Source organism: Populus trichocarpa, chromosome 4 (genome assembly GCF_000002775.5).
Source record: "Populus trichocarpa isolate Nisqually-1 chromosome 4, P.trichocarpa_v4.1, whole genome shotgun sequence".
NCBI classification, from domain to species: domain Eukaryota; kingdom Viridiplantae; phylum Streptophyta; class Magnoliopsida; order Malpighiales; family Salicaceae; genus Populus; species Populus trichocarpa.
The window spans coordinates 724,261-740,781 of record NC_037288.2 but is presented as its reverse complement, the minus strand read 5'-3'; the positions used below and the strand labels follow the sequence as shown (position 1 = coordinate 740,781).

Below are 16,521 nucleotides of genomic sequence, written 5' to 3'. Positions count from 1 at the left end.
GTCCAAAAATACCATAGATCAGACTTGACAGCAACCCGAAGCCTCCCTCTCCAGCGCCGTCACCAACAGCCACTGGCGAACCATAGTCTTCATATTGGTTTTGATTGTTTAAATTAGTCTTCTTCCTTCTTGTAGTGCTAGATCCACTCACAGTTTTCTTTTTCTTTTTTTATTTGTCGCTTCCCCAGCCAAATTGTCTCACTTTTTTGTCCACTTTGGATTTCATTATTCAAAAATAGTCTTCCTCCTTGCTTTAGATCGTGCTGATCACTAATCGATTTTTTACTCTCTTTTTTAATTGCTGTTTAAAAAAATCTATAAATTATATTTTATGATATTAATTAAATTAACACTTTTAAAACTTTTATCAAGGCAAGAAGCAATTTCAATGTTTTATCATTTATGTAATAATAAAATTTGATTTATTTAAAATAATTTATTTTAACTTGGTAAAGTAAATTACTCCAAATATTGTATGATTAATTAAGGCGGGAAAAGATATAACCATCCAATAAAAATTGATAAATAATGGAAACCAACAACACATGATGAACTACACCGTTTTTATCGTCGAAGGTGGCAAGAGACGGGCGAGATGATGAAGAAGGGTAACAAGAACCACCATTTTCGATGCAGAAGCTGTGGTTGTGAAGGAACTCAGGAACTTCTTCATTCATGACGTAGGCATTTTTTTTCCCTTCAAGCAAGTATTCAAAGAATATATTAACGATAATTAATGTTAAAACCAAGTTGCGATCACGCTTGGTCAAAATAGTCTTTGAAATTTCAATTACACACCAAGCAACTATACATAGATACCAGTTTGGAATTTTTATTACACCAAGCAACAATACATGAACATATACGTAGATGATAATCAATGGCTGGGTCAGGTTATACAGGAGACCCTTTTGGCTCCGCATCTGTCATGCCATGACGTGCATCTGCTTCGATAAATGCAGTGTATAAACTCGCATATGCTTGCAGAACTGCATTGTAAAGACCCCCGAGTACTTGCACAGCTGCATTGTATAGCGATTCTGTAACAATTCCTCACGCAAAGTATATGCTACCCATATAAACAACAAGACCCATGAGAAAAAAAGCAGGCACCCAATCTTCGGGTAAAGGATTGTGATTAGTAGAACAAGGGCGAGAATTCTGGCCAGAAAACTGGAGCGGGCAGCAATTGATTTGAAGTGAGCACCTTCAAGTTTAGCTTCGCATGCACTCCCTACAACATGGATGAGCACGGCAACAAAGAACACGGTTATGATAGGATTGTCTGTACTAAATGGAGAGAGAGTTCCATATCTAAATTGGATAGAGTTAAACAGCACTCCAACGAGAGAGAAGAAACTCGCATGCCTGTCCATTCCCTAATGAAGTTAGAGAATGAAACTGCTTTAGACTCCAGAAACAAGCAATAAATCTAGGAAGTTAGAATTACTAAAAGAGTGATCAGCATGAAAACAAATGCCGAACTACTTGCAGTGTTTATTTTGAAGGGGAAGGGCAGGGAAAGAGAAGGGAGGGGCGGGGCTGCCCTCAACCATACATGCCACATGATCCATGCCGAACAAAAGCCCATAAACCGACTTAGTTGATTGAAAAAATGAAAGCCACTTATTCTGGTTTTAAACTTCATGCAGTTGCAGAGCATGCATGAAGCATCTACCATGTTATAGTACTGGCAAACTCATATGCACATCTACCATCGCAAATGTAAAACCAGGGCATTATTGTTTCAAGCAAAAGATCAAAAAATCATACTAGAGATCCATCTACCAGCAGCAAGGTTGAGGCAAGGAGCTGTGGCTTGCTGAAACCCATTGATCACGACACAAGAAGCAGAAAAGAGATGGGTTTGTGAAAGAGCCTATAGGTAACGGGTTGTTTAAGGACAAAATTCTTAACGTTTGAAACAGAGAATTCTTGACCAAATTGCACCCATTTGGATGCCATTTCAAGACCTGATTTCTGCATAGTTCTGCTACCAACGAATTCTACAAGCAAAAGTTGTTCCCAAACACGAGCATTGGCTAAATTGAAGAATTGAAATCAATTTTCCCTTACATTCCAAACAGAAGTGCCTAGAAACATAAATCTTCAGATATTATGCATTGTGTTGTTGAGCTGCAGATATTATGCATTATGTTGTTGAGCCTAGACACATTGCAGAAGTGCCTTCTTATTCTAAGAAGCCAGTAGCCAGATATTTAGTGTTTTGTCAGAAGCATTGCCAGTTCCAGTAAAGGAGGGGGAGGGAGATGCTAAGATGCATATGACAGGTACTGAGTCAGGAACAGAGGAAACACTGGCCTAGGATCAGTGACAAGGACGGGGTTGCAGGAGATTCTAAGATTCATATGACAGGTGCCAAGTCAGGAATGGAGGATAACATTGGAAAAGGATCCATAGCAAGGCAGGAAGGGGTTGCATCCCTATCAAAAACTTGATTTCCATATTGTATTGCAAATTGTCTATTCAGGGAAGCTTCCCATCTGAAAGAATTTGAGAGGGATACCTATAGAATTGTTTACCGACAATTTATCACACTCACCGCTTAAAAAATGTGAAGAACGATAAGAGTGGTTCTGGTTGATTGCCCTAATTCCTTCTCTCCTCTCCTATCTCTGCAAAGTTCAACTAAGAAACTTCATCCCTATCCCTGTACCAGAAATCTCATCATCCATATCTTGTTATTCTAAATATTACCCAAATACCCATGAATTCATCACTGACTTAATTAACTCTTGATTCTTTTCAGCCTAAAGCCCCCAGTTTCTTAAACCATAACTTCATTTATAGGACAGAAACCAAGTTCTTACACTTTTCACATGTATCTATACAAGAAATATTATTAATTCTACACCAGAAAGAGACTACAGACAACATTGATGTAATATAATTTGTAAAAAGAGTATTTAATCGGTGATTTCTAGATTAACTTGAATTAAAACGGTTTAACAAGCCTAACTGATGACTTATGTCATGCCCCTAAATACATAAAATTATTGAGGAGAAATATACTTTTTTAATAATACATTTCTTTATTGTTTTAACAAAAACATCATTTTTAAATTTAAACACTATCTTTAAATAAAAATAACATGATGTTTTAAAGAAATCAAAATAGTGTTTAAATATTTGAACGAGGAAATGTTTTTTAATAAATATAATAAAATCATGCTATAAATTTATTCAGGTTTTAAGAGAAAACTTTATTTTCATTAAATATTCATGATATTTATTTTTTGGCATATTAGATACATATTTTTTAAAAAAATAAATTAACATTCTTATCAATTCACGATAGAAATATATAAAAAAATCTCATAAAATAAATATTATCAGGTATATAATTGTTAGCAAAAACTCATAAAATTATTTAATCGCAATGACAAAATTCAATAATAACTTAAATAAAATGGCAAAGTATTTTTTTCTAATGCGTTTCAATCAAAATATTAAAAAAAAAATGAAAAACAAAAATATAAAGGGGAAACGCAGGACCTTTTTACATGTTGCCCTCTTAGTTAAAAAAATATATGCTAGCTTTTTTAACCTGATTTTCCTATTAAATAAATTACTCAAAATATGTTGATAAATATTGATTAATTAAGGCAGAAGAAGAAATTACCATCCATTAAAAATGGATAAATAATGGAAGGGTAAGTCAACTACTCAGGAGCTTCTTCATCCTTAAACAGGCTTTTTGGAATTTAACGAGAACATCATTTTCAATGATGCATGGATAATAGTATTTGCAACATAATATTTTGATAGGGTCCCAAATCAGTCTTTGATATGTAAGGTTACACTGGCAACTCACTGGACTCAGCATTTGGCTCCTTGGCCTGGCGAACTGCATTGCGAAGGGATTCACGTAATTGTAACAATTCCTCGCGTAAAGTATATGCTACCCATATAAATAACACCACCCACGCGGAAAGAAGTAACCACCAAATTCTTGGGACAGGGATTATGAGTAGCAGAGCAATGGCGAGAGCTCTGGCCAGAAGACTGGCGCTGGCAGCAATTGATTGGAAGTGACCAGCTGCAAGTTTACCTACAATATGGACGAGCACAGCAACAACGGACATGGTTATGATAGCATCGTGTGTACTAGATGGAGAGAGAGTTTCAGATTTCAATTGGATAATGGCAGCTAGTGCTCCAATAGCAGAGAAAAACCAACCATGTCTGTCCATTCCCCTAGCAAATTAAAAACGAAAACTGCTTTAGACCACAGAAACAATTAATAAATGTATAAAGTTAAACTAAAAGAGTGATCAGCATGAAAACAAATGCTGCAACTAATTGCAGTGTTTGTTTTGAGGGGGAGGGGAGGGGAAGGGAGGGGCGGGGCGGGGTTGGAACCCTTCACCATGCATGCCACATGATCCATGCCAAACAAAAGACCATAAACCAACTTAGTCGATTCAAAGAATGAAAGCCACTTATTCTGGTTTTATCCCATATGCCACTGCAACTTGATGCAGTTGCAGAGCATACATGAAGCATCTCCCATGCCATTGTACTGTCAAACTCACATTCGCATCTACCCAAATGTAAAACTTGGGCATTAATGTTTCAAGTAAAAGATCAAAATAATCTTACTAGAGATCTATGTACCAGCAGCAAGGGTTGAAGAGAGGAGCTGTGGCTTGCCAAAACTCATTGATCACGACACACGCAGAGAAGAGATGGGTTTGTGAAAGCGCCTCCTCTAGGTAATGGGTTGTTTAAGGATATAATTTTTAACGTTTGTAAGTCAGTCGAAGAATTCTGGACCAAATTGCAACCTATTTGGATGCTAGCGAATATTTCATCCTTGAACATAACTTTGCAGATATTATGAATCATGATGTTGAAAGAGGGGCCCAGACACATTGCAAACGTGCCTTGTAATTCTAAGAAGACGGCCACCAGATATGCAGTGTTTTGTCACAAGAATTTCCAGCTCCAAGGAGGAGATGCTAAGGTTCATATGACAGTTGCTGAGTCAGGAATGGAGGATAACACTGAACCAGAATCAATGACAAGGAAGGAAATGGTTGCAGGAGATGCTAAGATTCATATGACAGGTGCTGAGTCAAGAACAAAGGATAACACTGGACTAGGATAAATGACAAGGAAGGAAATGGTTGCAGGAGATGCTAAGATTCATATGACAGGTGCGAGTCAGCAATGGAGGATAACATTGAGCAAGGATCCATAGCAAGGCAGGAAGGGGTTGCATCAGAGTGATACATGTGTTATTGCAGTTCTTGTAACTATAATATAATGTGTTTGTTAAGAGGGTTCGTAGTTTGTTTGGGTAGCAGTAATAATCAGGGGTAAACAGTTCACGTGGGTAAACTTGTGTTAGTGTAAATAGGAAGCAAAGATAAAATGCTTCTTCTTTATATTCATTATGATTTCTTCCTGAATTCTTTGTAATTATTCTATATCTTTAATAATGCTTCTTTTCTATGTCTCATCTTTCCTTCTCTCAGTCTTTTCTTCAAACACTTCACCTACCTTACATATTCCATCAAATACTTGATTGTATTAATCCTTCTCTGCTCTCCTATCTCTGGATAATTCAGCTACTGAACTTAACTCTAGATTCTTTTGAGCTCTAAACCACAAAACCCCCAATTTCTTAAACCATAGCTTCATTTATGGGGCAGAGACTAAGATCTACCATTGTCACATGTATCTATACAAGAAATCTCAACAATTCCTAACCAGAAAAAGACTACAGACATGAACCCATGAATAACAAACAAATTCACTTAGCAATTGAGTTTCATGACTCAAAAAAGAAATTCAAAAGCAAAAAACTTACTTGTAAGGTTCTTGAGATACAGCAATGAGGTCGTCTCACAAGATCTCTTAGCAGCTGGAGTTTTGTGAGCAAGCTTTTTTATGTTTTTTTTTTCTTATTTTATAAATCAGAGATTGTTTAGGGTTTTAATCTGCTATGGTATTTCTCTAAATCAATTGAGTGCTTGACTTTGTAATGACTTGTGTTGGGCTTCTGTGCACTACTCATTTAGCTATGCTAAAATTTAAATGTTATTCATATAATAGTAGGTAATGAATAGAGAAGTATGAATATTGACATTTAAGAATAGACAGTAAAAAATATGACAAAAAATAAAGAAATTCAAGATTAAGAGAGAGGCAGACCAAACTTCTAATCCGGATTTCAGATGATACCTTAATTGGATTGCCATGCTATCATACAATTTCTACCAAGGAATTATTGTTTAGTGGAAAGAAAGTGAGAAACAAAACACATAAAAGGAGTGTTTAATAAAGTTGAAATAATTTGGAAAAGGCTTACTGGAAAGAAGAACAATTATTGAAGATTTATTGAGGACTATGAGTGAGAAAACTATCTACCAAGTCATTAAGAAAATGTAAGTATACTTGAAATTGAATATCAAAATATAATAATAGATGAATTCGATAAACCAAGAAAAAGGTGGTATTGTCTTACAAAATAGGGTATCAAGAAGAAATGATACAAAGGGGAGAAATAATATATTGTCATAGATATTATTAACTTCCTCTTTTCTTGCATAGAAGAATAGATATAGTCATAGTCGTGCCTTTGATCTCAATTGCAATTCGAGCGTCACTAAAATTTAGACCACAACAAAATTGATGAAACTATAGATGAACCCATTTGATATTGTGGTATCGGTTGTTTTTCAAAATGCTTTTTATTTGAGAATGCATCAAAATAATGTTTTTTAAAAAAAAAAATTCAGTTTTAACAATAGTATATCAAAACAATCTGAAAACACCAAAAACAAAATTAATTTGAAGCAAAGAAAAAAATTAAAAAAATTCAAATTTTTTTAAAAGCATTTTTGAAATGCAAAAACAAACGGGCTAAAAAGAAAGAGCTTACAAAAAAAAGAAAGAAAACAAAGATGAGGGGTATTTGCTATCAAAATTCAGGGTTCTTAACATAAGTTGCAGATTAGTAATCTCATGATAAATCAGATTAGCACAAAGGATATGTTGGTGTCAGATCATTTTAAGATGTTAAAAGCAAACCTTAACATTTGAAAATTCTCTTTTTTCAACCGTAAGGTGTCTTAACTACTATGCATTCTTGTATTAAAAATTAGAGCACATAATGATAAATTTCATCATTAAATTAGAAAACAAATTTGATAAATCAATTTAAATAAAGTGAATTTGAGGACATAATGATTTATATCAAAGCACACAAAAAAAAAAATCAAGGTTTTACCTGATAAAGGAGAGATCATAATTTGTGATGAGAATCTCATTTTAACCTGCTACTTTTTTTTTTCAAATAAATTCTGCATAAAAGAACAAAAAAGATATGAATAGAAATGAATTTGAAAAGAACAATAAACAGATAAAGGATTTTAAGTTCGCAATTTTCTCCAGATAAATGAATTTGGAAAAACAAAATCCACCGATTACCTTGCATCTTTAGATCTGGCAATGGATAGGGAAAGGTGATTTCCTGGCACAAGGACACACTATAGCACACAGTTTCCACCCTCATAGTATCTTTAGCCATCATCAATTGTCTTCTCCAGCATCCCAATAAATTCAAGAGAACAAAGAGACTCCATTAGTCAAAACTTTTATCTTCGTCAAATTTATGAAATTTATGCATGTGCCAATTCAAAAGCTGAAGGACATTAAGAAGATTGGAGATCACAATCCACATATATCTAACAAATTATCTGAACAGACACCCAAAAGGGCTGTATTTTTTTAGGAGAAACGAGCCAAAGTTGAATTTCCAATACCTCTCTAGAACAAAAACAGAACTATTCAATGGCTGGTGTCACAGGGACCTAGACCTTTGACACTGGCATGGCAGATTACAGATTCAAGCAAACAAGATAACCAAAATCCCATAAACAAATTAAATAAACCAAATAGCCATGCATACCATAACTTCGACCTTGAAAGTAGAGACTTTCATTCTAGCACGTTCAAGTCCTCTTTTGTAGGTGGAAGTTCCTGCCATGTATAAAACAACAGAAAAAGATAAACACACAGCGACGGGAAAATAGAGAGAACCGGTCTGTAACAGATCTACCAAACCAGAAAACCAAATTAAAAAAAAAATCAAAAGGATAATTAAATAAAACAAAGAACCACCATAACTTTAAACCTGGGAAATAGAGAAGATTTGAACAGAACATCTAATAAACAATAGATTTAAAACAGAAATAGCTGTCTAAAAAAGCATCTCTTCTTTTTCTTTCTTATTTCTTCGTATCTCTTTAGAGAGAGAAAAGGTTAAACAGTTTGCTGAGAGGAGAAAATTGGTACCGTTTTCTAAATCTATCATTTGTAAGCCTACAACGAAAAATGTAAGTAGATGGGCCTACGTTGATTTCACTGTAGAAGTACACAAAAAAGCCTACCACACTTTTTCAAACCCACGCTCTATTTCAAACCTACGCTTTATGTAGGGGATAGGCCTAACCCTTATGTCCCGTTTAGTTTTAAATTTTAAAAATATTTTAAAATAAAATTAATAACTTTTTGTTTTCGAAAGGCTTCTTTTTCAATATCTATTTTCCTAAGGTTCTGTCTAAGAGCATTTTTAATGGGTATATTAAATCAAAAGCTAAATATTAAAAAATATTATTTTAGTTTTTTATGTTTATTTTGCACACTCCAAAAAAAATACTAAACAAAATGCTAAAATATTTTTTTTTCCTACAAATGCTATTCTTACATGTATCTTAAAAGAACTAAAACCAATAAGATAGGGCCATTAAAAAAATAAACTAATTAAATATAATTATATGAGAAAAAAATAATATCAAACTTATTAAGAAATAATAAAACACTTATTTCTTCCATTCCAATATAAATAACTCTTCAAATAGTTTTTTTCCATTAAAGTAGATATGATAAAAAAAACATTTATACTATTTAAAATAATATTTTATCAATTTAACTTTTTAAAATAACATTTTACATTGAGATGCTCTTAAACATTAAATATATTACATATTTTATTTATATTATTTTAGAAGTTTTTACTTATATCACTCATTATATAGAAACCACTTAAACACACTAAAATTAATATTTTTAAATTATTTTAATATTCTATATAAAAATAATTTTTAAAAATTAAAAAAAAATTATTTTAATATATTTATAAATAAAAAATACTTAAAAAACAAAACGGATAAGGAAGGAAGATAAACTGTTATAAAAACTTTAATTACAGCTAAAGATAAACAGCGAAGAAAAGGATAAACAGTGTTTAAGAGAGAGAGAGAAAATTGTTAAAATGACGATTTCACTCGTAAAATCCTACTATAAAATCATAAAAAATCGCGATTTATTTCTTCTCAGAGGAGGTGGTGGGGTTAATGTTCTCCAAAGTGAAGAACTCTCCAAAGTAAAGTATTCTCAAAACTAGTCAACCCCCGGTAAATAGCAGGTCCCTTAGTGGAAAACCATTCACAGAAGGGGTGTTTCCAAAAAGGTGCCGTTCCAGCTATATGATGTACTGTTATAAAAACTTTAATTACAACTAAAGATAAACAGGGAAGAAAAGGATTAACGGTGTTTGAGAGAGAGGACAAAAAAAAAAAAAAAGGTAAACAGTGTTTGAGAGTGGCAAAGGAGAAGGTCAGCAGTGTTTGAGAGTAACGTGACCACAGAAGGAAGAGGATAGCAGTGTTTGAGAGTAACGTGACCACAGAAGGAGTCCCTCACTTCCTTTCTTTGATTCTTTTTCTTCCTGTTATTAGAGGGTGTCTAGCTTTGCTTTTGTAAATCGCGATTCGTGATTTAAAAAGAAATTCTTGCGTACATTTTTTTTTTTTTGTCACTACTAACCTCTGGGTACAATCACATAACCAATACTTCAAGCTGCAAAATAGAGAAATTTCTGAACAGCACATCAAATAAACAACGAATCCATGCATCTCCTCTCCTCTTTCTTCGATCCAGGGATTTCATTGAGGTGTGAGATGACAGAGACGAAAATATCACCGTTTACTTCCAGGTGAGAGTTCTGCCATGAATAAAACAATAGAAAAAGATAAAGAGTCAGTGGCTGGAAAATAGAGAGAACCATATATTTATGGCAGATCTGTTACAGATCCAAACAAACCAGAATACCAAATACCCAACAACAAACTAAATCAATCAAAAGGATAACCACCACACCTTCAACCTGGAACATAGAGAAAATTTCGAACAGCACATCAAATAAGCAGCAGATTTAAAACAGAAGAGAAGAAACCCATCGTGCATCGTGGTGTGAATCCCTTTAGAGAGACCAAAAACAGGAAAATCATGGTGGGTATCGATCCGAAATGCTTATAAAAAAAGAAAAAGAAAAAAAAATGAAGACGAGAGTTATCCCAAAACCCTTTGAAAGTGACATCAAAGGAAATTGAATGTGAGCTGGACCAGTGGCGAGACAAAAGGTAAGTGACATCATGACATCTCGTCTTTTCTGGTTCTTCTAGGGCTTTCCAGCCCTCTTTTGATAAGTGAGACGAGAGAGACGAAAATATCCCTTTACTTGCAGGTGAGAGTTCTGCCATGAATAAAATAGAGAGACCCGATCTGTTACAGATCCACAAAACCAGAAAACCAAATTAAAAAAAAAAATCAAAAGAATAATTAAATAAATCAAATAACCACCATAACTTTCAATCTGGAAAATAGAGAAGATTTGAATAGAACATCGAACAAACAACAGAATTAAAACAGAAAATAGCTGTCTGCATCTCTTCTCTAGTTTTTTTTTTTTTTTCTATCTATTCTTCGTACAATTCAGTTTGCTGTTGTGTTTAGAAATTGAGAGTTAAGAAGGGGTGAGAAAAAATTTAAAAAATTTGATTAAACTGAGAAAATTAAAAACAAAAAACTAAATAAAGAAATCAAACCATAAAAAAAACTAATTAAATTAATTAGAATATTTTTAAAAAAAAATTAGTTAAGTTTAATTTCAATTTTATAAGGCTAAAATTGATAAACCTCAACGAACCATTTCAAATTAATAAAAAAAAATATTATAAACAAATATTTTCCATTCTAACCTAATAACCCTAGCAACCGCCCTCTCCAGAGACATAGACATGCTACACCTCAGTTCTCACAGCCTCCCACGATAACACTCACAAGTCCACACTCAGTTCTTCGTTCTTCAATCTTCATTTTGTAATCTTCATTAGTCATCACCATATCTAAGCAAATCAACCACCCCCCATCTAAGTTCTCACACGCCACATCCAACCTTTCAATCTTCATTCTTTAATTTAAAAGGTGGATATTCCAAGCACAGCGCCACAGATTAGAGGCAGCGTCACAGGAATAATAAATCTGTTTGATTATGATTTAAAATGCTTTTTATTTATATTAAAAAAATATTTGATAATAATTGTGATTTAAAATATTTTTATTTAAAAATATATTAAAATAATATATTTTTTATTTTTAAAATCAACATATTAAAACTATCTAAAATTATATATAAAAAAAATTAAAAAAAAAAAAATCAACGCGCTCAAGTAATGTTCTGTGGTGCGCGTTCAAGTCCTGTTCTGTGTTGTGAGATGAGAGAGACGAAAATATTACATTATACCCTCTAAGAAAACTAATCTAGTGTAATTACTGGCATACCCCTCTATCTCTATCATTTAATCTTAAAAAAGAATTCGCTACCTTCAACTGAAGGACAATTTTGTATTCTCGCTATTGTCATGAGTCATTTTCATTGTTTATTGAAAAAAGAATACCCTACCATGTTTCGCCTCAAAAGCATTCACAATGCAAAACTTTAACCTTTTTTTTTTTAATTTAATGAGGGTGTTCGGGTCAGCTGGAACGCACCTCGACTAATCCCACGGGCCTTGAAGTTAACAACCATGTAAGCCTCCAGTGGTCATTATATGAGCAACCACAGGGCTCGAACCTGAGACCACAAATAGAGAAAACCTTTTGGTCCCAAGTTCTTATCACTGGGCCACCATCTAGATGGTTAATTTTTTTTTATTACATGTTATCAAATTACGGTTGTGCTATTGTATATGTCATAACTTATTTATATTAAATTTTAAAAATATATTTTAAAGGTTCTTTACAGTTTTTTAATATTCAATTTTTTAAAAGATATATAAAATAATATTTTTAAAAGTAAAAAAACATAGTTGGAACATTAATCCATACTCTAAAATACGTGAAGAAAATACTGTAGTTTTCTCTATATTTTTTTTCTTTTTTTATTATTTTTTTATTTTTCCCCATTCTTTTTTTCGTTTTTCTTCTTTTTTTGGGTTTTACATGTATTTTTTCCTTTTTTTTCTCAAGATTGTCTTATTCTTCTTTTATATATTTTTTTTGTGTTTTTTTTCAAAATTATCTTTGTCAATTTTTTTTAATATTGAACTAGTTGAGAATTTAGTTTTGTAGTTTTTTTCTTTAAAACATTATGGATTGCTACAATGTTTCTCTACGTGGTTTTTTTATGAATTTTTTATGAATTGTTTTCCTTTTTTTTCAAAATGGTCTTTGTCGATTTTATTTTTTTCATATTGAGCTGGTTGAGAATTTTGCTTTATATTTTTTTATCTCTAAAACACTATGGATTGCTACAATGTTTCCTCACACGGTTTTTGTTTTGCTACAGTGTTTCCCCACGTGTGTTTTTTCAAAATTATCTTTGTCGAATTTGTTTTTAATATTGAGCTGGTTGAGAATTTAACTTTAACTTTCCCCATATGTTTTTTTTTCATTTTTTTTAATTTTTTTTTCTTTTTTTTTCAAAATTCTCTTCTTCTTTTTTTCATTTTTTTAGGTTTTTTTTAGAATTATTTTTTTTATTTTATTTTTTTAATATTGATCTGGTTGAGAATTTAGCTTTGTAGTTTTTTCTTTAAAACACTGTGAATTATTACAGTATTTCTATGCATGGTCTTTTTTATTATTTTTTTTTTAGAATTGTCTTTGACGAACCATAGTATTCATATTGGTTTTGGTTGTATAAATTAGTCTTCTTCCTTCTTATAGTGCTAGATCCACTCATTGTTTTCTTTTTCTTTTTTTATTTGTTGCTTTTACTCCTTCCCCAGCCAAATTGTCTCATTTTTTTCTCCACTTTGGATTTTCCTCCTTGCTTTATATCGTGCTGATCACTAATCGATTTTTTACTCTTTTTTTAATTAAAATTTTTTTAATAAAAAATGCATGCAAAATGTTAATTAAATTAACATTTTTAAAGCTATTATCAAGGCAAGAAGCAATTTCAATGTTTCATGTAATAATAGAATTTGATTTATTTAAAATAAGTTTGTCCAGCTATTGATGGATTCATGTAGGGGTGAGCAAAAAAACCGAAAAACCGATTTAACCGAGAAAACCGAAAAAAAATTAACCGAAAAAACCGAACCGGTACAAAAAACCGATTGAACCGGTTAAAATATTTAGGAAAATGTCCGGTCCGGTCCGGTTTCCGGTTTTGGTGTGCCTGAACCGGCCAACCCGAACCGAACCGAACCGGTTCTAATTAAAAAAAAAATACTATAAATAGAAACAATTCTTTGCCTCATGCCCAGTAACCTAACCCTAGCAGTGCGGCCGCCCCCTCTCTTTCTCTCAAACACCAGAGACACGCTCAGCTGAAATCCTAACCCTAGCACCCGCGATCGCCGCCTCTCCCTAGACTCTCAAACACCAGAGACACGCCAAGCATCAGCTGAAATCCTAACACTAGCACCGGCGGCCGCCCCCTCCTTAGAGTCTTAGACTCTCAAACACAAACAACCAGAGAAACGCCAAGCATCAGCAGAAATTTGAAAGTTGACACCAATCAAGCCTCTCAAGTCTCAACAATAGATCAACGTGTTCCAGAACGGCAGAACCTATCTAGTTGGCCTTTCCTCTTCATCTATACAAGATCACAGACACATGGTACTTCTCTGAATCTCTATAACATTTCACATATGCATCCTGTCAACATTCTCTCATTGTCATTTTTTTCAGCCCCTTCTACAACAAGATCATAATTGATTAATGACCTTGCTGAATTTCTTCTGGCAATTTTATTTTTATTTTATGGTTGCAGACAAGATGTTGGGTCTAAAAGACTAAAACGCACTGTACTACTGTAGATTCAAGAAGAAAGTTCGATTTTATAGCAGTAAGTTTTAATTATGTTTTTTTCTTTTTAATTAATTAATTAGTCTATCCTCTATTATATTTATTGTATTTGCTTTTCAATTCAGAGATCAGAGACACAGTTGTTGTTTTGAATGCTCAAAAATCCATATCTAAGGTAACCATTTGTAGTTTTTTATTGGGTTTTTATTTTACTGTATTGCTTGCGTAAATGCTTGTGATTGCTTTAATTGGGTTTTTGTTCTTGAGCAATGAAAAGAATGTATATATCTTGATCTAGTGCTTGCGGCATTGCAAATTACTTAGTCAGAATTGCAAATTAATTATTTTCTGTTTCTTCAAATTAGTCAGATTGACAACAACAATATGAGGAAGTGAAGAATATGTAAAACTGTTTTCCAAACTAAGTATGCAGAATTGAAAACCCATGTTTGTGCTTTATTTTAATTGATAATTGAAAACCCATGTTTGAGCACTGAAAGGAATGTATATATCTTGATCTAGTGCTTGCGGCATTGCAAATTATTTAGTCAGAATTGCAATTATTTTCTGTTTCTTCAAATTAGACAGATTGACAACAACAATAGGATGAAGTGCAGAATATGTAAAACTGTTTTCCAAACCAAGTCGACAGAATTGAAAACCCATGTTTGTGCTTTATTTTCGTTGATAATTAAGGAAATAAGAGATTCCTTATCTGTATTTTGATCTACAGTGTACTTGTTGCTGGAAAATCATATTGATTTTATTCTTTATATGAAAAATTGTTTCTGCTTCTATTTGGATTTTTGTTTCCCTGTTCAACTTCCTATTTTCATTCTATTGCTTAGAATTTCTCTTGAAAATTGCCCAAATCTGATGTGGAATACTTTTATTTTTATATCTTCTAATTTAATTTATCAAGTTATAATTTTATATTTTTAATTTCAGGTTTTGATGGCAACAATTGGACTATTGGAGTGTTTTATGATCATGTTATTTGTTTTTGTTAAGCCCTTTGAAGGCAATGCTTTGTAATTTGTATTTGAACTTATTGGTATGTGTTATTTAAACTTATCTGCAGCAGGAGTCCTGCTCACCCAAACAAAACAAATGAAAAATTATTAGGAAGGCAAGAAATGAATATTCAGTTGCAAAAAACAACCCAAAAAAAAATTGATTTGGTTAAGAATCTTATAAGAAAAGTAGACAATATTATCATTAATTACAAGCCCATCAGAAATTTAATTAAAAACCCATCAAAAAGCCCATTAAAAACCCATTACAAACAGCCCAAAATATATTATAGGTTTTCTCGGTTTTTTTACATTAAAAACCGAACCAAACCGAACCGAAACCGGTCGGTTTGACTCGGTTTCGGTTCGGTTTCGGTTGCTTTTTTAAAAAAAAAAAATTTCGGTTTGGTTGGAAACCGAACCGAACCGAAAATGATCACCCCTAGATTCATGTAATATTCTCTAATTTTGTTATTTGTTTAATCATATTTTGTGTGATGATGATGGATTCTTAGGTTGCAAGCTGCTGTTTGTTTTTTTTTTTTTTTTCATATTAGCCTATTTGGCATGCCTGTAATTCATGTTTTGTTTCTTGCCCACATTTGAATTAAGAAATATACCAAATATTTTCTACTTAGTTTCTTCTAAGGTATTAAGGAAAAGAAAATCAATTCAATTCCCACTTCTCTCTTGTTTTACATAACAGGATACAAATATTACACCCACCTTCTATCAAATATGGAACATAGGTTTATTTCATAGTTATAGAATCCAGCCTAGCTCAATAAAATAAAATAATAGGTTGATCCGCCCAACTTGCGACTCGAACCTTAAACCAGATCAGACCCATGTAGGTCTTATAACTATAATTTATTTTAAAATAGATGAGAAAAATGGTGAAGCAATCTTGGAAGAATTAAAAAAAGGTCATGCTGAAGTTAGATTTCACTATTTAGTTATTATTAGTTAATTTTTTGTGTGTTGTCGTTGGGAGTATTTCAACCAGGTTATCTAACTAGTTGAGCTTGGTGAGTTAACATGCTTACCTGCTGACTTGGCCTCTGAACCTAATCGAGTTTTAAATGAAGTTGGATGAGAGTTCACTTTGTAAACCTCTAGTCTAAAAATTAATAAATTAGTGTTAAAGAAGACAATTTTTAATTGAAAAATGATAAATTAAGAGAAAAAATTGCCATGATTTGAATGAAAATCTCTAGTTAATTAGTTTAAATCCTAGATGAAATAAAATAATAAATCGGTACTTGAAATGTTAGTCCTAGAATAAATCATGTAAATTCCTGAACCGAGAGAAAATAATTATTTATTAGAAAATTTTTGTAAATAAGGTGAAAATCCTTAGAAAAATATAATAGAACTC

At 32.5% G+C, this 16,521-nt stretch overlaps 1 protein-coding gene across 1 annotated transcript in view; it reads right to left on the bottom strand.

The window, feature by feature from the left end:
• Positions 1-3,695: 3,695 nt before the first annotated feature.
• Positions 3,696-16,521, bottom strand: part of LOC18109718 (uncharacterized) — a 32,206-nt gene continuing 19,380 nt past the window's right edge. Inside the window, exons 2-4 of the transcript XR_008059045.1 lie at positions 7,459-7,568; positions 7,259-7,331; positions 3,696-4,218 (exon numbers count right to left, since the gene is read on the bottom strand). The gene's annotated coding sequence lies outside the window, so the exon portion shown is untranslated. The remainder of the gene's footprint in view (positions 4,219-7,258; positions 7,332-7,458; positions 7,569-16,521) is intronic.